The sequence below is a fragment of the Rhinatrema bivittatum genome, chromosome 2, assembly GCF_901001135.1.
Source record: "Rhinatrema bivittatum chromosome 2, aRhiBiv1.1, whole genome shotgun sequence".
In the NCBI taxonomy this organism is placed as follows: domain Eukaryota; kingdom Metazoa; phylum Chordata; class Amphibia; order Gymnophiona; family Rhinatrematidae; genus Rhinatrema; species Rhinatrema bivittatum.
This window is the reverse complement of record NC_042616.1, coordinates 430385387-430410085: the sequence shown is the minus strand read 5'-3', so window position 1 is coordinate 430410085 and position 24699 is coordinate 430385387. Positions and strand designations below refer to the sequence as shown.

The window sequence follows — 24699 nt, the reverse complement described above, 5'->3', positions numbered from 1 at the left end:
AGAAAGATAGTTTTCAATGTAACTAAGTTCTTAGTCAAATCTGGTCTCCAAGTGGAATCTTTAATAATTGCACATTTATTCCAATACGAATTTTTTTACCCCTAATATTTGTTAAAAGAAAAAGATTATTACTATTGAATGATGCCACACACTAAGAGGAAGGCCAAAATAAGGCCCCCTAGTGAGGTGGCAAATGAAGTGGGTCAAAAATCAGTAATGGAATGGCTTGACCCAATGAAATCCCCTTTGGTGTTAGCCGCTGGAGGAGTTACATTAGAGCGGAATGTATCCTCCCTGGCTACTGAAATATCTCTGAGCCCAGGGGAGCCGGTGCCTCCATCACCACCCGGTAGAGAAGGGGTAATACCCCTAAGTGGCCCGTGTGGTATCTCTGAGGTAATCTTGAACCCGAAGGGTCTTCAAGAAGAAATAGGGACAACTAATGTAAATCTAAGTGCTAATAATTTGGAATATTCAAAAGATCTAGGTTCTATAGAAAATTCTATCTCTGATTTAATAGAGACAAGTACCCCTAGAAATGTTCAATCTGAAAAAATTCAAGGTGATGATGTGGAGGTAATAATTAAGACAGATAAAGAGTGGGTAAAACCGGCGAATGTGACAATGGAAAATTTATGGTCCTACATGGAAAAATTAGATACTTCAATATGTAAATTAACAGATGTAGTGTTAAAAACATCTAAATCATTAACACAAAATACAAAAGAATTGGGTCAACAGAAAGAAGAAATAAATAAGTTAGACAAATGGGTATTACAACTTGGAAAAATTCAAAACCACCAGATTCTGAAAGAAGAAGTAATAAATAAGAAATTAGAAAATCTAGAAAATGTTATAAGATCGTTGAATTTAAGAATTAATAACTTCCCTATTACAAAAAAAATGGATCCAATTGATTTATTTAAGATATATGTAACTCAGGTGTTAAAAATACCTGAAAATTGCATGCCGGTGATAGTTAAAGCTTTCTATTTGAGAGATAAGAAGAAACATTCTGAAATAATGCAAATGGGGAATGAATTGGAAATAGATAAGGAGGCAGAATCTATAGGTTTATCAGATTTTTTGCAAAAGTCTTATGATGAAGTAGAGATAAAAACAAAGGATACTTTACTGATACAATTTGCTTTCTCTACAGATAGAGACAACATACTGAGATCCTTTTTTCGAAATAGGGAAAAAAAATTTTATGGTCAAAAAATCTGGGTTTTCCCAGATTTAATTAAAGATACTCAGACTCGCAGAAAAAATTTCCTACAATACAGGAAAATGGTTCTAGAGAAAGGGGGAACCTTTACATTAAAATATCCTTGCAAATGTATTATTAAATTAGAGGGGAATAACTATGTGTTTTTTGAGCCCCAAGGTTTAAAAGATTTACTCGAGATTAAAAGACCGGCATAAATTAATGGAAAGAGGTTATGCTATATGAATGTGCAAATTTTAGGTATGTTTAAATTTGTTAATTTCCTAATACTCCGTTCGGTATGATAAGATTCCACTAATTTCCTTAGCAGAAGAAATGATAGAGTGTATAGAAGTGAGTATTACTATGATGATGAAATGGGATATATGACAAGGACTATTTAGTAATTTACAACTCTATCATGAATCATATTTCATTGTTAAATTGTTTATTGTAACTATTTTATGAAAGCAATAAATAAAGAATTAAAAAAAAAAAAAAGAGACTGTGAGAGTTTAGGATTTACTCTGGGATTTTTCTTCGATCACTGTGGATACTGGAATTTATTTTTGAACATGGGGGGGGGGGGCGGGTTTCTATCTCCTGCCCAGTTTATGCTTGCGCTGCATTCTAATTTCTCTACCCTCCAATGTTAAGCATGGATGGTGGTGCAGCAGGGAGAAGACTAACCAGGACAAGGAGACTGTGAGTTTCTTAACAGTGATATTTTTTTATGTTATTTCTTATCATGGTTTGTTTGTTTTTTTCCTTTGATCCTTTTTTTTTTTTTTTTTTTAATTACAGTAAACATTTTGTTAAACACCAATTGGACTCTTGCTATTATAGCTTTCCTCCCTGCTACCAGTAGTGAATGGATTGTGAGTGGAGTGACTGCTGCTTGTTGGCAATTGATTTTTTTGTGTTTATTTTTACTGTGAGCTTTGTGGTCTCCCCTGCACCTTATTAACACCCAATAATTCAGTTACACAGATAAGTGGGGTTTTCCTCGATTATGCCTAGGGCCCTGGAAGTGTATCTTCCCCCCCCCCCCCCCCCCCCCCCTGCCAGATGAACCCTGGCAATAATAGCTCCCTGGATGAACTTACCAACCCAAACAGGAGTCCCGCTACAATACCAATTTTGAGTGCTCTCCACTGGCTTCCAATAGTTCAGACGGTTAAGTCCTTAACTATGGCCATTCAGGTCTTAAAAGCAGCATGATGATACATAAGGCCCTTCATAGCATATCCCCACTCAACTTAACCTTCAAGCTGCAACTACATACTTCGGATAAGCCGACTAGAAGTGCATACCAAAACAGATTGATTACCCAGCCCGCAAAATCCTCCCTGAGAAAACGCGCCCTATCCACTGCGGGCCCGTCTCTCTGGAATTCTCTACCACCAGACCTCCGCCTTGAGCCGTGCCATACTACTTTTAAGGCGAAACTAAAGACTTGGCTCTTCCTGCAAGCATTCCCAGAGAGCTAAGAACTAGAAGATATAACAACCCCTGTCCTTTGGTTCTAATGTATTGTTCTCTGCCTTATCTATCCAAGATTATAAATTGCCTTATTTATATGTTTAAAGTTGAGCCTAGTTAGTTTGTTTTTTTTCTTCTTATTTACTTAGATCAAGTGTTCTGTTTTGTTCCAAGATTTGTTCCATGTAAACTGCCACCCGGCAGTAGTTATTACTGTTAACTGTGAACCGGAGTGAGATGTATTGTATACAGGAACTCCCGGTATATAAAAACCATAAATAAATAAATAAATAAATAAATAAATAAATAACATGACTCAGGCCCTGCTTATTTAATGAAGCAGTTAGTGCATTATTCTCCTACCCACTCATTGCACTCCCAAGGAGAGAATCTCCTAATATGATTCCATCTGTGAAGACAATTAAGTCAGCTAAAAGTTTAATAAGCATGCACTCTCTTGTACCATACCCAACTTGGTGGAATAAATTGCTGCAAGTGTTGCCTTGCTTAAGGGGGGCTTGATGCTTTTTAGACAAGTGTTGACAAATGTTTTTATTCCACGCTTCCTAAGGAGGAAAAGTACTGGGAAGTGCCTGTCTTCTGCTACTTTGGAAGTTACTACTCTCAACAGAAGGCAGGGGGGTAACCTGCATGGAGCAGCAGTTACTACCCTAAGCAACGGGCTGGGCAGACTGGATGGACCACTTGGCTCTTTTTCTGCCATCGTTTACTGTATTACTATGTTACTATGGTGTCGATATACTCAGCACCATATAGCTGAATAAGGATTTATCCAACTAAGTGGCGATGGCTGATATATATCTGGCCGCTTTTAGCAGCCACCATTTATCCAGATAAGTACTTATTTGGCTAAGATGTGGGTTAGAAATTAGCTTTTCAGGGAGGAGCAACTTATCCAGTTTTCCAAACTTAACTGGCTCAATAACAAGTCTAAGGATAGCCAGATAAGACTTATCCAGCTAACTTGCGATTTAATCGTCCTGCTGAATATCGCTTGTAAGTTAGCTGGATAACTCCAGTTAATTTATTTACATGTTTATTTTTTAATATTTATCTCTGTCGCTATGAATTTGTCTTATTTTACTACTAATGTTGCTGTTATGGCATGGATTTATTTAATTGTTCATATGTGTGTCTTGTGGTTATGTTGGGAATCCCGGCCGCGGGTTGCCACAGCTGGGCCCCCTTACCTGCCTCGGCAGGCACCCTCTCCTATGGCAGGGGGCAGCCATGCCCCGAATCATGCCACGGCGTCCTCGCCATGCGACTTCAGACACCGCCGACTTCCTCTCAGCATGCGCCTGCGACTCGTCACTTCTTAAAGGGGCCATGGCAGGAAACTTCGGCCCAGCCCCCAAAGATGACTTTATCACACCGGGCTATTTTAGACCCGCTTACTCCCCTGCTCTTCACCTTGGCAACAGGTCCTGCTCGAGAGAGTGCGTTGTTGCTGCGTTCCAGTGTCCCTGATCCTGAGTTCCTGCTTGTTCCCAATCCTGAGTTCCTGCCTGCTCCTGATCCTATGGTCCTGCATGTTCCTGTCCCTGGTACCCCACTCCTTGGATGGTCTTCTTGGTCTTGACTTCGGCTTGGTATTCTGGTTCTGCTTGTCTGCTGCCCATCCTGACCTTTGGCTTGCCTCCTCGTCTCTGTGTGTCCGCCGACTGCCCTGACCCCCGGTCTGGTTCATTGTGCTGCCTATTCACTGCCTGCCCCGACTTCTGGACTGTCCACAGTCACTCTTGATCTCCACCAGCCTCAACCCAGACTCCCTGATGCTGCTTCTTCTCCCTGGACTCCTCTTTGCTAAGTCCTGCCTGAGGGAAACGAGGGCTGGTATAGGTGAAGCCCCAGCTGGGCCTCCTCCTCCAGTACCACCTCCCGGCAACGAGGTCCACTGGGGGCCATCCCTCGGTGGTGAGTCCAACCCTTGTCCAGGCTCAAGAGTCCACACAGATAACAGGTTATGTGTACTGCAATCTTTAAGTTTTTGTTTAATCCACCCTGGGTCATTTTGAAAGGAGAGGCACCTACTTAAAACAATAAAATATATAAATGGATTTATATATAAATGGATTAGCTTATCAGATCATCAATAAAGCTGAGCCTTTATTATTTCACTTGATCAATGTGTCATAGGTATTCACTGATTTTGTATTGTTATTGATATTTCCTGTTAAGAGCTGGGAGTGAAGGATGGGTAGTCATGGTTGCTCAAGTTAATGTATTCTTTTCATATTTAACAAGCTACGTTTTCTTGTCCTTACCTGTCAAATGGAGCTTAAATCTTATCTATAGCCAAGAAAAGACCATTTAATCCATGCAAATTACAAGGATCAGATCCTTTAAAAATAGTTCCAAATCTCTAACCTTCCAAGACACAAATTATGAAATTTGGATTGGCCCATTGTTTAATTATAACATGCCACAAATCTTCTCATCTCAGATCAGGTGTGGCAACAGAGGTGCAGTTGCTGCCAAAAGATGTTTCATCATTCCAGAAGTTACAGATGTCAGGAATATGAAACATGGAAAAGTGCCAAAGGGAGTGGAGCAAGACAAGCTTTATATCTCAGCAGAGAGGAGACAGCAGGAAAAGTAAGGCTGAAGAGACAATCTGCTACTTTCCTGCGAGAAGACAAGGTACTGTAAGCATCATTCATATATTAAGATGTCTATTTTCAATCATCACACTTACTCTTAAAATATGCGATATTTATTGCAAGAGATGGAACCAGGTTATAAAGTGTAAAGATAGATCAGTAGATTGAGAGGGAATACATGTGGGTGTAACACTTGGGAGGCTGTGAATGAAGGCTCATTGTGCCGCAGCTTTACTCGAGGCAGGTTCCAGTTCAGCTGGAAGCCCAAAGGAACAGGAAGAGGCTGTAAGGCAAATAAAAAAAAAAAAGCATAGAAACAGAAAAAAGGCAGTAGATATGGAAAGGGCAATCTTTATTCTCTCCACAGGACTGCAAGCTTCTCTGAATGGGAAAACCCCCTTACAGAGTTACCCTTTGGAAATGTGGCTGGCATGCACTACATGGGTGCAAAAGTATCCTGGTATTTGGGAGCTGCATGGGAGCAGGTGCAAAGTGCATGCCGAAAAGTATGCCTGGAGGTTTGGGAATGAAATCTCCATGCTTACTTTCCCCTCCCTCACCTAACTCCACACACTTTTTTTTGCATGAGTATAGACAGTGTCAAACTCCACTCCCCACCCCGCCTCCCAAGCAATGTCATCTAAGCCTGTCTTAAGATCTGTGATGTCCTTGGTGAAGAGCAGTATAGAAATGCAACTAGAAATAGAAACTAGAAAAATACAAGGAGAGCCATCAGTACCAACATTTGATTATTGCCCCCTAAATGGCAAGTAAATATCAATACTTTATAGGAACACACACAAAACAGAAAATCAGTATTTCTTACTCTGTGAGTAATACACAAGAAGAAGAAACTACTCATTATTAATCAAAAAGGTGAACGTTTAATGAATGACAACCAAATAAAAAAAGAAGCTTGAAATACACAGATAAAAGTCAAAGTCTTATAAAACCAAATAAATTATTTTGATAAGGAAAACTTTGCTTATTGTTGCAAATGCAGGGGTTAATTAGTATACAAAATGGAAGCAGAACTGTGATGGGGAGGGTGGGTGAAGTGAGTTTGATTAGGGCCAGGTGTGAACTCTCTCTCACACATGCACTCTTCACACTCTTAACATGGTCAAGTAACACTGGTGAGTGAAGTATGGCTGGGGGATAAGCACTGGTGGGGGCTGGGGATGGAGGATCACTGGAGTATGGAGGAGAATCTGAGTAGAGAGAATGGGGCTTTCTCTCTCTAACCCCCTACTCCTCTCAGCGCTGGTAATCCTGATCCACTATCCAGAGCCATAAATGTGCCTCTGTTCTCCAGTAGCTCTTCCACTTCTGGAGGGTACAAGCCTCCTTATCAAGCCAGAATAGCTTGCTTTTCTCTTCCTTAGAATATGGGAGTACCTTAGTGTGCATTGTCTGCTGTTCACAGTTTCCGTTATGGCTAAGTTGCTGCAGGAGAGTGGTAGACCCCACCTCCGAAGTGGCGCAGGTGGTATGATGAGACTAGGGATAGACATGGGTGATCCGGTGACGTTGGAGCAAGGCAGACTGTGGCGAATAGGCTAGAATTTGGGAACGGACTAGAGACTGGGCAGGAGCTCAGGAATGGACTGGAGCTGCGTGGAGATAAGAGTGAACTGGAACACAGGAACAGACTGCAGGTAAGTGTGAAACTGGAACTCAGACAGGGACTGGAATTGACTAAGTCAGGACAAGAGAAGGATAACACAGAACATGAAACATAAAGCCTGAAGACAGCATAGGCAAAAAAGGCTCCGAGGGGCAAGACAGAAGAGGCCTTAGAGTCAGCAAGAGACCTAGGGAGGCCTCAGGGCTAGGCCAGAGGTCAGGGAAGGCCCAAACAAGTAAAAATCCAAAGACCCAGAGGCCACAAGGCAAAGACAAGGAAGGCTGAAGTCATAAGGTCCAAGGCCAAAGAACAAGGCAAGGCAAAACAGAGATCAGAAGGCCAGGAGGCCACAAGGCAAAACAAGACAAGACCTTATAAGACCCCAAGGCAGAAATGGCTAGAGTAAGTAGTACAAAGGAACTTGATAAGAAAATGCCATACTGGGTCAGACCAAGGGTCCATCAAGCCCAGCATCCTGTTTCCAACAGAGGCCAATCCAGGCCATAAGAACCTGCCAAGTACCCATGGATTAAATCTAATCCATGTTACCGTTGCTAGTAATAGTGGTGGTTAAGTCAACTTAATTAATAGCAGGTAATGCACTTTTCCTCCAAGAACTTATCCAATTCTTTTTTAAACACAGCTATACTAACAGCATTAACCTCATCTTCTGGCAACAAATTCCAGAGTTTAATTGTGCGTTGAGTGAAAAAGAACTTTCTCTGATTAGTTTTAAATGTGCCACATGCTAACTTCATGGAGTGCCCCCTAGTCTTTCTATTATCCGAAAGAGTAAAAAACCGATTCACATCTACCCGTTCTAGACCTCTCATGATTTTAAACACCTCTATCATATCCCCCCTCAGTCGTCTCTTCTCCAAGCTGAAAAGTCCTAACCTCTTTAGTCTTTCCTCATAGGGAAGCTGTTCCATTCCCTTATCATTTTGGTTGCCCTTCTCTGTACCTTCTCCATCGCAATTATATCTTTTTTGAGATGTGGCGACCAGAATTATACACAGTATTCAAGGTGCGGTCTCACCATGGAGCGATACAGAGGCATTATGACATTTTCCGTTTTATTCACCATTCCCTTTCTAATAATTCCCAACATTCTGTTTGCTTTTTTGACTGCCGCAGCACACTGAACCGACGATTTCAATATGTTATCCACTATGATGCCTAGATCTCTTTCTTGGGTAGTAGCACCTAATATGGAAACTAACATTGCATAACTAGAGCATGGGTTATTTTTCCCTATATGCATCACCTTGCACATGTCCACAATAAATTTCATCTGCCATTTTGATGTCCAATTTTCCAACCTCACAAGATCTTCCTGCAATTTATCACAATCTGCTTGTGATTTAACTACTCTGAACAATTTTGTATCATCCGCAAATTTGATTACCTTACTTGTCGTATTTCTTTCCAGATCATTTATAAATATAATGAAAAGTAAGGGACCCAATACAGATCCCTGAGGCACTCCACTGCCCACTCCCTTCCACTGAGAAAATTGTCCATTTAATCCTATTCTCTGTTTCCTGTCTTTTAGCCAGTTTGTAGTCCACGAAAGGACATCGCCACCTATCCCATGACTTTTTATTTTTCCTAGAAGCCTCTCTTGAGGAACTTTGTCAAATGCCTTCTGAAAATCCAAGTACACTACATCTACAGGTTCACCTTTATCCACATGTTTATTATCTCCTTCATCTGCCACGATCGGGGAAGGCCTGCGCAACCGGCGCCGAGCCCCGCCGGGGGAAGGTCTGGGCTTCACTCTCCCCACCCGGGGGAACCCGGCGACGATAACGCGGCAAAAGAAAGATAAGTAAAGACTGCATCTTTAAAAAACCTAAAGACGCATCTAAACAATTCAAAAACCGCGCCGAAAGGGAGCCCCGCCCCCGATCCAGCTCCACCAATAGGAGCCAGCCCTGAGGGGCTTTAAATCAGCATTACGTCCGGCGCCATTTCCTCCTCTTCATCTGCCACGATCGGGGAAGGCCTGCGCAACCGGCGCCGAGCCCCGCCGGGGGAAGGTCTGGGCTTCACTCTCCCCACCCGGGGGAACCCGGCGACGATAACGCGGCAAAAGAAAGATAAGTAAAGACTGCATCTTTAAAAAACCTAAAGACGCATCTAAACAATTCAAAAACCGCTCCGAAAGGGAGCCCCGCCCCCGATCCAGCTCCACCAATAGGAGCCAGCCCTGAGGGGCTTTAAATCAGCATTACGTCCGGCGCCATTTCCTCCTCTTCATCTGCCACGATCGGGGAAGGCCTGCGCAAACCGGCGCCGAGCCCCGCCGGGGGAAGGTCTGGGCTTCACTCTCCCCACCCGGGGGAACCCGGCGACGATAACGCGGCAAAAGAAAGATAAGTAAAGACTGCATCTTTAAAAAACCTAAAGACGCATCTAAACAATTCAAAAACCGCGCCGAAAGGGAGCCCCGCCCCCGATCCAGCTCCACCAATAGGAGCCAGCCCTGAGGGGCTTTAAATCAGCATTACGTCCGGCGCCATTTCCTCCTCTTCATCTGCCACGATCGGGGAAGGCCTGCGCAACCGGCGCCGAGCCCCGCCGGGGGAAGGTCTGGGCTTCACTCTCCCCACCCGGGGGAACCCGGCGACGATAACGCGGCAAAAGAAAGATAAGTAAAGACTGCATCTTTAAAAAACCTAAAGACGCATCTAAACAATTCAAAAACCGCGCCGAAAGGGAGCCCCGCCCCCGATCCAGCTCCACCAATAGGAGCCAGCCCTGAGGGGCTTTAAATCAGCATTACGTCCGGCGCCGAGCGTCGCGCGCCGAAGGAGCGCAACAAAGGGGCAAGCCCCTTTGTTTCGCCCCTTCGTACAGCCCCGAGGAAGTCCCGAGCCATACCCGCGGAAGAATCTATTGCCAGATATATCATTTTGGCGGCCTACATCCCGCCTCCCACCTGCACCCAACCGCTTCCTCCTCCTCCCTGCCGAGGCTTGCGCGATCGGCGCGGCCCATCCGGGGCAAAAGCCTTCTCACCAGACACTCGAGGTGAGACATGCAGGAGAGACGGGGGGCAAAGAGCAAAGATACCTAAAACGAAACTAAAACTAATTAGCCACTCCAGCAGCACTCATTCAGCCTCCAGCAGCACATCCAGTCTCCAGCAGCACTCATTCAGCCCCCAGCAGCTCATCCAGTCTCCAGCAGCACTCATTCAGCCCCCAGCAGCACTCATTCAGCCCCCAGCAGCTCTCATTCAGCCCCCAGCAGCACATCCAGTCTCCAGCAGCTCATCCAGTCTCCAGCAGCACTCATCCAGTTCCCAGCAGCTCATCCAGCTTCCAGCAGCTCATCCAGTTTCCAGCAGCACTCATCCAGTCTCCAGCAGCACTCATCCAGTTTCCAGCAGCTCATCCAGTCTCCAGCAGCTCATCCAGTCTCCAGCAGCCCTCATCCAGTTTCCAGCAGCTCATCCAGTCTCCAGCAGCACTCATCCAGTCACTCCAGCAACCAGCATTCGTCCAGTCACTCCACCATCCCTCTAGCAAATAATCATCCAGTCTCCAGCAGCACTCATCCAGTCACTCCAGCAACCAGCATTCGTCCAGTCACTCCACCATCCCTCTAGCAATCTTCTAGTCACCCCTGCATCCAGCATTCTTCCAGTCAATCCAGCATCTAGCACTCATCAAGCCACTCCAACACCCAGTAGTCATCCAACAATCTTATCCACCTGCAATTTCTTCGTAAAAAGACAGCATGCTACAAACTTTCCCCATTCAGATCATCCCTCACCTACTCACCCACAGAGTGAATACACCCGTGCTCAATCCACGACCAAAGAGATCCCTGATTCCTATCATGATCTCCCCTCTAACACAATTCCTAGGATTATCTCTAATCACCTTAACCCTTTTCAACTCCCAGTCGCTCTCAAAAAAATCTCATTTGCTCAACGACCTCCTCCTGGACACCCAACCGGACATCTGTGCCATTACAGAAACATGGCTAAAAAACACAGACACCGCAATTATTAACCAGTTGCCAACACAACAATATGACATCTTCTCTATCCCCAGACCTAAAAAAAGAGGGGGTGGAATAATGTTAATAGCAAAAAAAGAACTGAGACTGTCCCAACAAGCCTTCAAATCGACGACCAAATTAGAAATCGGACTATTCAAATCCTCCCAGCTTCAAGTCTGCCTTATTTACGCCCCCCCGGGGCTCCTAGAATCCGACCCTTCTCCACTCATCGAAACCATAGCCAAACACATCAACACTAACTCACCGGCTATTATCTTAGGAGACTTCAACATCCATGTTGACTCCCCTACCCTATCATCTAATTGCGAAGCTCTTCTCCTTTCTCTCCAGGCTATGGGATTCAAACAAATTATAAACAACCCCACACACAAGGCAGGCCACACGCTTGACCTGATATTCACTAACGAAACCATCTCGCCCATCACCCCTCCTTCCTGCTCTCCCATCCCCTGGTCAGATCACTCGATGATAACTACAAAATTATATATAAAACAAACATTGACCCCTATTGTTACTAAATCCTCGATCCAGTTCAGGAAACCCTGTTCCATGGACACTCTCAACAACAGCCTGGCCGAAGAACTAATTAAACTGGACTTCTCAGATGCGGATACTGCTATGGACTCCTGGCAAACTATTACACACTCAGTAGCTAACAGAATTTGCCCTGTAACAACAAAAGTTATCAACCCAGCCCGCACGAACAAGAAACCCTGGTTCTCAACCGAACTAAGGAAACTCAAACAGGATCTACAACACAAAGAACAACGCTGGCGGAAAGATTCCTCCCCTTCCTCACTTGCTTCGTACAAAACTGCAATGAGCTACTATAGGACATCCATTACCCGCACCAAACGAGATTTCTACGCCAAAAAAATACACGGCTTCTTATATGACCCTAAAACTCTGTTCTCATATGTAGCTGCCCTTACCACACCTATGCCCCTCACCATCCCAGAAGAAGAAGCCCAGAACAAATCTACAGAGTTGGCTATCTTTTTTGATAACAAAATCAAAAACCTTCTTGCCCCCCTGGCTTCAACTAACATGGCTCCAAACCCTTCGCAACCATTAAGCCTCGCAACTAATAACCCTCCACCAAATATCCACAGACCGTCACTAGAAATTCTTGAACAGACATCCTCCCTGGAAATTGAATCAATAATCAAGAAAATGAAACCTTCCACTCATCCTCTGGACCAAATACCGACCAAACTACTTCTCACCATCCCTAACACCATTGCTAAACCGCTGGCAGACATCATAAATTGCTCCCTCAATCAAGGATCGGTCCCGGACTCCTTAAAAATTGCTTCACTTAAACCCTTACTTAAAAAACCCAACCTGGACCCAGCCGACCCTGCAAACTTCCGCCCCATTGCAAACCTACCTTTTATAGCCAAGCTAATGGAAAAGCTTGTCAACATCCGACTCACAGACTACCTTGACTCCCACAATATTCTCTACCCCTCTCAATTCGGATTCAGGAAACGCCTAAACACAGAATCCCTCCTTCTTTCTCTAACGGACAACATCCTGATGGGCCTTGACAAGGGACAATCTTACCTGCTAGCCCTTCTCGACATCTCTGCCGCGTTCGACACGGTAAACCACAATATCCTCATTAACCGCTTAATGGAAATAGGCATATCCGGCTCTGCACTGCTCTGGTTCACATCCTTTCTGAACAACAGACACTACAAAGTCAAAATAAATGACAAAGAATCTCACTCCATTCCATCAAACCAAGGTGTACCTCAGGGTTCGTCTCTTTCCCCTACCCTGTTCAATATATATCTACTCCCTTTATGCCAGCTACTCAATAGTCTCAATCTCACCCACTTTATATACGCGGACGATGTACAAATCATAATCCCCATTTCAGACCCCATCTCTACTCTAAATTTCTGGAACAACTGCTTACACGCCATAAACCTTCTGCTCTCGAGTCTCAATTTGGTCCTAAATACTTCCAAAACGGAACTACTGGTTATCTCCCCTTGTGACAACAACCCCCTCGCAAATAATGCTAGCATCCCATTAGCAAACCAGGTCAGAGATCTTGGGGCCACCCTTGACTCTAGAATGAATTTCAAAAAATTCATTAACGCCACAACCAAAGAATGCTTCTTCAAGCTACAGGTCCTGAAGCAACTTAGACCGCTCTTACACTTCAAGGATTTCCGTTCGGTGCTTCAAGCCATACTGTTTTCAAAGATCGACTATTGTAATGCTCTATTACTTGGTCTGCCTGCTTCGTCCACCAAACCTCTTCAGATGCTGCAAAACGCAGCGGCTAGGATCCTTACAAACACTCGTCGCAAGGACCATATCACACCAATACTAAAAATTCTACACTGGCTGCCCATCCAATATAGAATACTTTTCAAGGCTCTCACCATCATCCACAAATCAGTCTACCAGCAATCCACTCTCCAACTCACCTTCCCACTTGAATTACATACTTCCGCAAGACCGATCAGAACTGCCTACAAAGGTTCGCTCAAGGCCCCCCCCAACAAATCATCGGTCCACAACACTATTCACAAGCGAGCTCTTTCAACAGCAGGTCCACTACATTGGAATTCACTTCCACAAGACTTACGCCAAGAACAATGCCATTCAACTTTCAGAAAGAAATTGAAAACCTGGCTTTTCGCAGAAGCCTACCGCTGAAGGATCTCCTCAACCATCACTGACTCTCACTCCCCTCCCCTCCCCTATCCCTTCCCCCCACCCAACCTCACCCTTTCCTTCTCCCTCTGGACATACCAGGCTAACAACTGCCTAGGACAAACCTATGTTTTGTATCTTACAGTTTTTGTTGATTTATATAGTTATCTCTCTCTAATTGTTTCTTAGTTTAAATTCTGCACTTTCTTCCATTGCCCAGGTTTTATGCTCCCTGTTTAATGTAACTTTACTTTCTACCTTGATGTTAATTGGTTTCCCCTCAGTTACATTGTAAACCGGTACGATAAGACCTAGTCTTGAGCATCGGTATAGGAAAAGAAATTAAATAAATAAAATAAATAAAAAAGTGAAGCAGATTTGTGAGGCAAGACTTGCCTTGAGTAAAGCCATGCTGACTTTGTTCCATTAAAACATGTCTTTCTATATGTTCTGTGATTTTGATGTTTAGAATACTTTCCATTACTTTTCCTGGCACTGAAGTCAGGCTAACCAGTCTGTAATTTCCTGGATCGCCCCTGGAGCCCTTTTTAAATATGGGGGTTACATTAGCTATCCTCCAGTCTTCAGTTACAATGGATGATTTTAATGACAGGTTACAAATTTTTACTAATAGGTCTGAAATTTCATTTTTTAGTTCCTTCAGAACTCTGGGGTCTATACCATCCGGTCCAGATGATTTACTACACTTAAGTTTGTCAATCAGGTCTACCACATCTTCTAGGTTCACTGTGATTTGGTTCAGTCCATCTGAATCATTACCATTACCCATGAAAACCCATGAAAACCTTCCACAGTATGGGTACCTCCCCAACATCCTCTTCAGTAAATACCGAAGTAAAGAAATAATTTAATCTTTCCGCAATGGCCTTATCTTCTCTAAGTGCCCCTTTAACCCCTCGATTATCTAACGGTCCAACTGACTCCCTCACAGGCTTTCTGCTTTGGACATATTTTAAAAAGTTTTTACTGTGAGTTTTTGCCTCTACAGCCAACTTCTTTTCAAATTCTCTCTTAGCCTGTCTTATCAATGTCTTACATTTAACTTGCCAACGTTTATGCATTGTCCTATTTTCTTCTGTTCGATGCTTCTTCTAATTTTTGAATGAAGATCTTTTGGTTAAAATAGCTTTTTTCACCTCCCCTTTTAACCATGCCGGTAATCGTTTTGCCTTCTTTCCACCTTTCTTAATGTGTGGAATACATCTGGATTGTGCTTCTAGGATGATATTTTTAACAATGACCACGCCTCTTGCACACTTTTTACTTTTGTAGATACTCCTTTCAGTTTTTTTCTATTTTTCGCATTTTATCAAAGTAGATTTTCTTACTGTCCTCCTTCCAGTCATTAAATCAAATTTGATCATATTATGATAACTATTGCCAAGCGGCCCCACCACCGTTACCTCTCTCATCAAATCCTATTCTCTAGGGGTGTGCATTCGTTTTGAACTTAAATGTAAAACGCAACTTCTTTTTTTTTTTAACTTAAAAAAGTGATGAGGTGAAAACGATCGGATTTCCAACTTATTCAACATAGCTATGTTGAATACGTTGGAAATCGCGATTGTTGATCCTAAATAAAAATTTAAACCCCTCACCCTCCTTAATCCCCCCCCAAGACTTACCAAAACTCCCTGGTGGTACAGCAGGGAGTCAGGACGCCATTTCTGAACTCCTTTGCGAGGAGCACGTGACGTTGGCGTCATGTAGGAGTGACGCGGCGTCACGTGATTCCCCGTGCGTTCGCTCCGGGACCCTCGTTGCACCCAAAAGGAACATTTGGCCAGCTTGGGGGGGCCTCCTGACCCCCCCAAGCTGGCCAAAAGTTCCTTTTGGGTGCAACGAGGGTCCCGGAGCGAACTCCTTTGCGAGGAGCACGTGATGCCGGCGTCACGTCGGAGTGACGCGGCGTCACGTGATTCCCCGCGCGTTCGCTCCAGGACCCTCGTTGCACCCAAAAGGAACTTTTGGCCAGCTTGGGGGGGGCCTCCTGACCCCCCCAAGCTGGACAAAAGTCCCGGAGCGAACGCGCAGGGAATCACGTGACGCCGCGTCACTCCGACGTGACGCCGATGTCACGTGCTCCTCGCAAAGGAGTTCGCTCCGGGACCCTCGTTGCACCCAAAAGGAACTTTTGGCCAGCTTGGGGGGGCCTCCTGACCCCCCCCAAGCTGGCCAAAAGTCCCAGAGCGAACGAGCGGGGAATCACGTGACGCCGCGCCACTCCGACGTGACGCCGACATCACGTGCTCCTCGCAAAGGAGTTCGCTCCGGGACCCTCGTTGCACCCAAAAGGAACTTTTGGCCAGCTTGGGGGGGCCTCCTGACCTCCCCAAGCTGGCCAAAAGTCCCGGAGCGAACGCGCGGGGAATCACGTGACGCCGCGTCACTCCGACGTGACGCCGACGTCACGTGCTCCTCGCAAAGGAGTTCGCTCCGGGACCCTCGTTGCACCCAAAAGGAACTTTTGGCCAGCTTGGGGGGGCCTCCTGACCCCCCCCAAGCTGGCCAAAAGTCCCGGAGCGAACGAGCGGGGAATCACGTGACGCCGCGCCACTCCGACGTGACGCCGACATCACGTGCTCCTCGCAAAGGAGTTCGCTCCGGGACCCTCGTTGCACCCAAAAGGAACTTTTGGCCAGCTTGGGGGGGCCTCCTGACCTCCCCAAGCTGGCCAAAAGTCCCGGAGCGAACGCGCGGGGAATCACGTGACGCCGCGTCACTCCGACGTGACGCCGACGTCACGTGCTCCTCGCAAAGGAGTTCGCTCCGGGACCCTCGTTGCACCCAAAAGGAACTTTTGGCCAGCTTGGGGGGGCCTCCTGACCCCCCCAAGCTGGCCAAAAGTCCCGGAGTGAACGAGCGGGGAATCACGTGACGCCGCGCCACTCCGACGTGATGCCGACGTCATGTGCTCCTCGCAAAGGAGTTCAGAAATGGCGTCCTGACTCCCTGCTGTACCACCAGGGAGTTTTGGTAAGTCTTGGGGGGGGGAATTAAGGAGGGTGAGGGGTTTAAATTTTTATTTGCATGTATGGACATAGACTCAACTTATGGAATTCTCCATATGTCCATATTGACCGAAATTGACCCCCCCCCCCCTTTCGACTTATGGACTTATGAACATAAACTTTTGGTGTGCACATCCCTACTATTCTCCACTGAGAATTAGATCTAAAATTGCTCCCTCTCTCGTCGGTTCCTGAGCCAATTGCTCCATAAAGCTATCATTTATTCCATCCAGGAACTTTATCTCTCTAGCGTGTCCCGATGATATATTTACCCAGTCAATATTGGGGTAATTGAAGTCTCCCATTATTACCGCACTACCAATTTGGTTAGCTTCCCTAATTTCTCTTAGCATTTCACAGTCAGTCTCACCATCTTGACCAGGTGGATGGTAGAATACTCCTATCACTATAGTCTTCCCTGACACACAAGGGATTTCTACCCATAAAGATTCAATTGTGCATTTAATCTCGTGCAGGATGTTTATCCTGTTGGACTCTAAGCCATCCCAGACATAAAGCACCACCATGCCTCCCGGGTGTTCCTCTCTGTCATTGCGATATAATTTGTAACCCAGTATAGCACTGTCCCATTGATTGTCCTCCTTCCACCATGTCTCTGAGATGCCAATTAAGTCTATGTCATCATTCACTGCTATACATTCTAATTCTCCCATCTTACTTCTTAGACTTCTGGCATTAGCATACAAACATTTCAAAGTTTGTTTTTTGTTTGTATTTTCATTCTGCTTTTTAATTGATAGGGATAAGTTAGAATTTTTTAGCTTAGGTGAGTTTTTAGTTACAGACACTTGGACTACTTTTCTTATTATTGGAACCTCACTGTCGGGATGCCCTAATTCTAATGCACCATTAGTATCCTTTGTAGATACCTCTCTCTGAACCATGCACTGCTGAGTGACTGTCAGCTTTCCCCTTTGTTCTAGTTTAAAAGCTGCTCTATCTCCTTTTTAAAGGTTAGCGCCAGCAGTCTGGTTCCACCCTGGTTAAGGTGGAGCCCATCCCTTCGGAAGAGACTCCCCCTTCCCCAAAAGGTTCCCCAGTTCCTAACAAAACTGAATCCCTCTTCCTTGCACCATCGTCTCATCCATGCATTGAGACTCCGGGGCTCTGCCTGCCTCTGGTGACCTGCATGTGGAACAGGGAGCATTTCAGAGAATACTACCCTGGAGGTTCTGGATTTGTTTTCTACCTAATAGCCTAAATTTGGCTTCCAGAACCTCCCTCCCACATTTTCCTATGTCGTTGGTGCCTACATGTACCACGACAGCTGGCTCCTCCCCAGCACTGTCTAAAATCCTATCTAGGTGGCGTGTGAAGTCCGCCACCTTCGCACCAGGTAGACATGTTACCAGGTGATCCTCACGCTCACCAGCCACCCAGCTGTCTACATTCCTAATAATTGAATCACCAACTATGACGGCCAACCTATCCCTTCCCTCCTGGGCAGTAGGCCTTGGGGAGATATCCTTGGTACGAAAGGACAGTGCATCACCTGGAGAGCAGGTCCTTGCTACAGTATCCTTTCCTGCTACACCAGGTTGATGCTCTCCAATCATGAGACCTTCTTCCTCCAAGGCAGCACCAGGGCTGCCAGTCTGAATTTGGGACTTGGCTACTGTGTCCCTGAAGGACTGGCTGAGATGAAGCACCCCCGATAAGTGGACTGGCTTAGATGAAGTGTCCCCTGCTGGGCAGACAGGCTATGAGCAGGCATCTCCTGCTGAATGAACAATATAAGCAGGCTTCTCCTGCTGGCTGTAGCTCCTCCTGAAGCAGCATGGGTGACTAGGGCTCCTGAAGCAGCCACACAGATTGACTGGACACCTCCTGGGGCAGCAGAGCTAAACTGGCTGCATATGAAAGAGAGCTAACTGCAGAGTCAGTTGCAGCTGGATGAGAGCATTGAGGCAAGGGATTTACTGGGTTAAGTAATGCTGGAGTCTAGGTATGGTTCAAGCAGGCAGGAGAAGCTTGGCCAGCCAGGGAAGTGTGCTCAAGGAGATCCCCTAGTGGAGGGGAGGCTGAAGGACTGGCTGAGGCACTAAGCCAAGGAAGTGCTGGAGAGTACTTATCAGAACTTCACTGTGGTCCTCTGTACCCCCGCCCCTTAAGACCCCCTTTTCCTGGGTCCCATTTCTTCTAGGGGTCCTTTGCTGGGCAGATTGGCTGAAGACAGATACACTCTCTTGAGTGGACTGGCTGAGACGAAGCGCCCCCTGATAAGTGGACTGGCTTAGATGAAGTGTCCCCTGCTGGGCAGACAGGCTGTGAGCAGGCATCTCCTGCTGAATGAACTTACTATAAGCAGGCTTCTCCTGCTGGCTGTAGCTCCTCCTGGAGCAGCATGGGTGACTGGGGCTCCCGAAGCAGCCACACGGATTGACTGGACACCTCCTGGGGCAGCAGAGCTAAACTGGCTACAGATGAAAGAGAGCTAACTGCAGAGTCAGTTGCAGCTGGATGAGAGCTTTTTGCTGGGCTGACTGCAACTGAACCTCTTCTGGTCCTGGGTCTGTAGTTCTGGTATATATAGCTTTCTGTTTGAAAAAACACATGCTATTCTCAGATGCTTCACAGAGGAGATAGTTTGCTGGTACTGGCTTGCAGCTAGAAAGGACCGAGTTCTGCAGAGGATAAATAATCCTGCTGCTTTGGGTAAATGGAGGTCTGAAGAAGAAGCGAGAAAGCATTGAATCTCTGCAAATAAGATTAGTGCTAGTGTTTTCTGATATAGTTGGTGCAGGTTTTAAAATTGTAATTCCAGAACTGATTAGTGATTTTCCTCTTGGTACTGGTTCTGTGTCTGGATTTACTGACATAGAGTTAAGGTTACTTGAAGGAACATGTTTCACAGAGTCCATGCTGGAAGTGAGGACCAGGGGTTTTAATGTTGGAGGTGATTTCTTCTCTCCATAGGCTGCATTTAACTTACTATGCACGGAATTAAATTAGTCAAGCAAACTGGGGTTTTCTGAGGTGCTGTACTAAGAATCTTTGCAGCAGTCTGCACACAGATAGCCTGGATTAATTTTTCTCCTGGCCCAAGCTCTGGTTTTAAAAGCGCTCTGGTCCTTTTTAGAACTGGCTTTGTGGCCCCACAGATGGGGCAGAGTCTCTCTGGAGGGATATAGCTGGGAATACAAGTAGAGCTCCACCAGCTTGGGTTAGGAGAATCACAGTGGGGAAACGAAAAGTTGTTTATCATTTACACCCATTGCATGTCCAAGAATTATGGTTGGGAAACTGACACGCTATGCATTCAGAATAGTGTAGAGGGTTCAAAGTCAGACAGGTAGTGCAGGAAAAATACTGGTCAACTGTGAAGATATTATTGCCTGAATTAAATGCAGACTCACCAGGCTGGTTCAGAGTCCTGAACCCACTCCTGGAAGCAATGTTTGGTTTTGGCATCTTGTTGTGGCTCCATTGCTGCAAGATCATGGTGGACACAATCTCCGGAGTGGGGCAGGATGGCAGGACGAGACTATGGCTAGACTTGGATGGTCTGGTGAGACTGGAGCAAGACAGGCTGTTCAGACTAGGAATGGAGTGCAGGCTGGACTGGAACTGCATGGAGGTAAGAGTGAACTGGAACACAGGAACAGACTGGAGAACACAGAACATGAAACATAAACCCTGAAGGCAGTGTAGACAAGAAAGGCCTCAGGGGCAAGACAGAAGAGGCCTAGAGTCAGGAAGATACCTGGGGAAGCCTCAGGGTTAGGCCTGAGTTCAGGGATAAGAGAGAAGCCTAGAGTCAGGAAGATACCTGGGGAAGCCTCAGGGTTAGGCCTGAGTTCAGGGATAAGAGAGAAGCCTAGAGTCAGGAAGATACCTGGGGAAGCCTCAGGGTTAGGCCTGAGTTCAGGGATAAGAGAGAAGCCTAGAGTCAGGAAGATACCTAGGGAGCCCTTAGGGCTAGGCCAGAGGTCAGGGAAGGCCCAAACAAGGAAGGGCCCAAAGGCCCAGAGGACACAAGGCAAAGACAAGGAAAGCTAAAGTCAGAAGGCCCAAGGCCAAAGAACAAGGTAAGGCAAAACAGAGATCAGAAGGCCAGGAGTCCATGAGGCCTTAGAATGCCATAAGGCAGAAGTGGCTAGCGTAAAGAGTACAAAGGAACTTGATGCCAAATTATTGAGGTAAGGGACAGACTAGGTTAAATAATGCTGGAGTCTGGGTGTGGTGCAAGCAGGCGAGAGGAGCTTGGCCAGCCAGGGAAGTGTGCTCAAGGAGCTCAGCTGGTGAGCAGAGGCTATAGAACTGGCTGAGCAAAAAAACCAGGAACGTGCTGGAGAGTTACAATTCAGAACAGGGCTCATCAGGGTCCTCTGGTGGAGGGGAGGTTGCACAGGAGCCGGATCTGTAACAGTTTCCTTGGACTGAAATTCAAAGGCATGGTCTGTTTTGTGCCTCCTTGGGTGTGGAAAGAAGGGGGAAATACAGTGTCTTCTCCTCACTCACTCCCTTCTCTTTCCCTCCCTTACCACATCCATTCCTATCCCCTCCCCTCATTCACTCTTTCTCCACACACTCCAATTACTTCACTCGCAGACTGGCCCTCACTCTTATTTCACTCATATCTCATAGACTCTCTGATCCCTTCATTCATAACCACTGAACCTAAGATCCCCTGACTTACTCTTTCGTCCTCTCCCATAAAAAACCCATAGCCCCTCCAATCCCATCACTCACTCTTTTGCCCTCCCCTCCTTCTGATTATTTCACTCACTCTCTTGCCTCACTACATCACCTCACTCATTCTCCTTTCCCTCCCTCTAATCTCTTCACTTATTTCCCCTTTCTGCACATCCCCTCATTCACTGTCTTAGCCCTTTCACCTTCACCAATATGGTCACCATCAGCAGAGGTGGCAGAGCCTAGGATGATGGCATGATAAAAAGGAAGCCAAAACACTCAAAAGTGGCAATGGGACTGACAGGCATTCACCCCATGTCTTTTTGGCTTTGGCTGTTCTTCTTCACTGCCTCAATTGTGTTAGGAAATTGTACAAACATCAAAGCCATGTGGCTGCCCTCATCTGAGGGTAAGCATCTTTAACACTTTCTGGGACCGATGCAATTAAAATATGCTGAAAGCAGGCACTGAAGAACTCAGTGCCCGCTTTCCTAACATGCCCCCAGGCATCCCTCCTGGGGACACCATGCAATATTTAAATTAGGGATTGCTTTGTCAAAGAGGTGCTAAGGTCGCTTACGCGCCTCTAGCACCTCCTTGACTACAGGAGCCTGCGAGTGATCAGCTGTCCGCCGGTTTAGAAAACGGACGCTGAATTTATCAACGTCCATTTTCCTAATCGGTGCACAGCCAGGGGTTCAGGAAATGGATGCTTGTTAGGTGAGAATCCATTTCCTGAATCCGACCATAGGCACTTTTTAAAAACTTTTTTTTTTAATTTGTTTTAAGATTTTGTTCCTCCTACTTAATATCACAACGATATTAAGTAGGAGGATGTACAGAAAGCAGTATTTTCTGCTTTTCTGTATAACCTTTGACAGTGTTCAGCAATTAATGCCGGCTCTAGGCAGATGTTAATTTTTAAGTGTAAAAATGTGCATCTTAGACACATATTTTTTTTCATTGCAGGTGATTGCTAATAGCCTCATCAACATGCATTTGCATGTTATGAGCGCTTTTGGTTTCGTCGCGCATTGGACATGCGTTGTTTAGATGCTAATCCCCTTATTGCATAAGGGGATTAGGTAGAGCTTATATATAACACGTGTCAATCTGCGGGTTAAACAGCGTACTCGGCTGAGCGCACTCTCTGCTTCCTCCAATGTCTGGAGTTGGGGGGCATAAATAACAAACGCAACTTCTGGCTCCCCTGGTTTCCACTGGGGAGCCAGAATTGAATTATACTGTTGGCTCTGTTCCACAATCTTGGATCCCAGAAAAAAAGGTGGCAGAAGTCCACTCTGGGTTACTCTGCCAGAAATTAAGCCTCAGTAATGGACACAAAAAGGGGTTGAATTAGCATAAATTTGAAACTTGTGAGCAGTAGTGCATTCATCAAGGCCAGGATTGAAGCATTGACAATTAGCACTACTGCTCAAAACTTTCAAACGTGCTAATTCAACCCCTTTTTGTGTCTGTTCTTTATTCTGCAGAATCTGCTTCAGTATCACCCCTTCCCCTTTTGTTCCCTGCAATACAGGAGGCAGAGGGAGGATGGGTGAGCAAGAAAGAAGGAGAAGAATTAGGCATCAGAATGGCTGCTTTCTTCTCTTTCTGCTCCAGGCTCACCCCTCCTGTTCTCTTCCCTGAAGACTATCTGGAGGGCAGGAGCTGGAGAAGAACACCCATGCTGCTCTACCTATTAAGCCTGAAAAGAAGTGCCATACCTACATTTCAGATTGTTCCTCCACAAATTAAGCTCTGACCACGCTCTGCAACCATCTCAGGTGCAACCACTTCCTCTTACCTATTCCCCACACCTTCCACCCATTCCAGTGTTTCTTATCACGTTTGTAAGAGAGAACTCTGACATGCCATTATTCGGAAAAAAAGATCTTTATTGGGTGGATATGGCTGCAGCATAGGTCAATTGCAATCAACAATTTGATTATTAAACATATTCTCAATTCCCAAGGGTGACCACGCCTCTTCTGCCGAATTTCAATTCACAAATGCTCAATAAGTATCATGCTACAGCAATGTAATGCATTGGAAATGCAGGACCATTGAAGTCTTACCTTTAAGGTTATCTTGCTTTGCTGTTTCATTACTGATGAATTTCTCTGTGGTGCAATGTAAAGGAGCAGATGTCACTTATTAAGCATGCCAACACATTTTTTTGGGGTGGTAAACTGGCAAATCCCAGCCATTAAATCTGAAAACTTGACAGGCAACTTAGTAAGCTGTCACCTTCTAATGCAACATGGGATCAGGAATATCCTGCTACTTGTTATTTTCTGCCTGGCCAGCTTTCAAACATTGCACTTGCCATGTGCTCCAGGGCATGGTCAGCTCTACCACAAGTCCATGATGGTGGCACCTCACTTGCCATGGACTCTCTTCCAGCCTAGCTGCAGTTATCTTCTTTCCAGCTTGTTGCAAGCCTCCAAGTTCTCTTCCCTGTTGATTGTAACTTTGACTCATTCCTACCTACTGTTTATCTTTCGTTTACTTGAATAGTTACCCCAGTTTTATTCTTGTTAATTGTAAACCGATCCGATATGGTTATTTACTATGAAGGTCGGTATATAAAACTGTTAAATAAATAAATAAATAAATAAATAAATAAATAAATATCTTCATTGTTATGCTGCACATAGCTAAAAAGACCTTGGTGAAGTAACAGTATTTGCTGTAAACAAACCGTCCATTGCTGCTGAGATAACAAGGCTCACTGTATACTGCTGCTAAGATAAAAGGCCCATCCAACACCAGTGAGGATATTACTGGTCAGCACCAACACAAGCAAATGCCCCTATTCAGTAACAATAATGCCTATTATATATTGTCATGAACCTGTCAAGGTCCCATCCACAATTGCTATCATCACCTCTCATCCCCATAACAAGCCCATACTTCACACTTATGTACAATATAAGGCCTCCACCCCCCCCCCCCCCCCACACACACACACACACTTTAAGGGATGGCAAAGCAATGGCACAGAGCGACTGCTTTTTCTGTGCTAGTGTTGCACCTTTATCTTATGAACCGAGACACTTGGCAAAACAAAGCAGTGATGAGCAGTGGGATGGAGCATGAGATCAACAGCAGTGCTACAGGATCTCCAGCTTTGTGCTTGTCGAAAATATACCACAGCAGGAGGAAAAGAGGCCAATCAACATCTCGCCACTGGATGTAATACCACAGTTTGATGTCACAATTCACCTCCGCCTGATAAAAAAAAAAGGATGCACTTAACCCAGACCACATGTCCAAAGGTCCTATATCAAACAGCAGTATGCCCCAGGTCGAAAGCAAAGCATTATCAGTAAGCTGAGTTGATCACAAATACATTATGAG

The 24699-nt window shown here is 45.4% G+C and overlaps 1 protein-coding gene across 1 annotated transcript in view; it reads left to right on the top strand.

Annotated features, from left to right (window-relative positions):
- Window positions 1-5251: 5251 nt before the first annotated feature.
- The window catches only part of LOC115084906 (serpin B4-like), a 93233-nt gene continuing 73785 nt past the window's right edge, over window positions 5252-24699 (top strand). Inside the window, exon 1 of the mRNA XM_029590314.1 lies at window positions 5252-5353. The gene's annotated coding sequence lies outside the window, so the exon portion shown is untranslated. The remainder of the gene's footprint in view (window positions 5354-24699) is intronic.